Source organism: Sinocyclocheilus rhinocerous, unplaced genomic scaffold (assembly GCF_001515625.1).
Source record: "Sinocyclocheilus rhinocerous isolate Xijiao unplaced genomic scaffold, SAMN03320098_v1.1 scaffold2782, whole genome shotgun sequence".
NCBI lineage: Eukaryota > Metazoa > Chordata > Actinopteri > Cypriniformes > Cyprinidae > Sinocyclocheilus > Sinocyclocheilus rhinocerous.
The window spans coordinates 105,531-106,554 of record NW_015631009.1 but is presented as its reverse complement, the minus strand read 5'-3'; the positions used below and the strand labels follow the sequence as shown (position 1 = coordinate 106,554).

Below are 1,024 nucleotides of genomic sequence, written 5' to 3'. Positions count from 1 at the left end.
TACCATTAAAAGCCGTGCTTGCACAGGTTCTGCACGATCCTCTTCAATAATATCCTCTGCTTCTCAAGTTAAATGGCAGTTAAATAAGCGATATTAAAAGGTTAGTTCACCCAAAAATGAAAATTAGACTGCATCCTAGGCATGGGCGTCGGAACCATTGAATGAGGGTGGAACAGGACCCACCCACTTTTGAAGACCAATGATATTGGACCCACCCACTTTTACCGTCCCTAATTCAGCGAATATGTACTTTTGACGAATGCCCTAATAAATTGAACTCCATTTAGCTACAGCCTTGAATTCCACGCTGCTGCTTCCTCAAATCCATTCCACTTGGCTCATTCAGAGTCTATATAAATTAAACTCCATTCCGTGTTTTCACTACTCGCGCCTGCTGCACTCCCGCGACACAGCCAAGTAAACAAAGCATCACCATCTCTGCTGTTCAGATACACCTAACCCTACCTGATACTTTATTTCAACTTTTCAATTATTTCCTTGGATTTTTATTTTGATTAAAAACAAAAGCCTTTCCGATGTGATATGAGATGTGAAAAGGGAGAAGAACGATTTCGGCAAAAGGCGGACGTGAACTCGGGTCGCTCGCATCAAAAACACTACGCAACCCGCGTTACCACTTACACAACTGGAAATGTTTTGTAATGTTGTCATGTTAGTGGGCGGAGGTGAAGTAAATAGCCGCTGCCAACCAGGCGGCCTATTTGCACTTTTTGCACCACACTACAGAAAATGGCATATACTCCAGTAAATTTTTTCTGGGGGAGGACCCACCCACATTTATTTTGCTTCCGACGCCCATGATCCTAGGTGTATATGACTTTCTTCTTTCAGATGAATCCAGTCGGAGTTATATAAAAAATTGTCCTGGCTGTTCCAAGCTCTATCATTGCAGTCAGCGGGTGTTGCAGTTGAACAGTCCACAAGTCGTCAAATAAAGCTTGCGCATCCATAATAAAACGTGCCTCACACGGCTCACCGGGGGGTGAATAAAGGCCTCCTGTAG

The 1,024-nt window shown here is 43.7% G+C and overlaps 1 protein-coding gene across 1 annotated transcript in view; it reads left to right on the top strand.

The window, feature by feature from the left end:
• Positions 1-1,024, top strand: part of LOC107741033 (asc-type amino acid transporter 1-like) — a 25,213-nt gene that overhangs the window by 15,206 nt on the left and 8,983 nt on the right. The window lies entirely within an intron of this gene.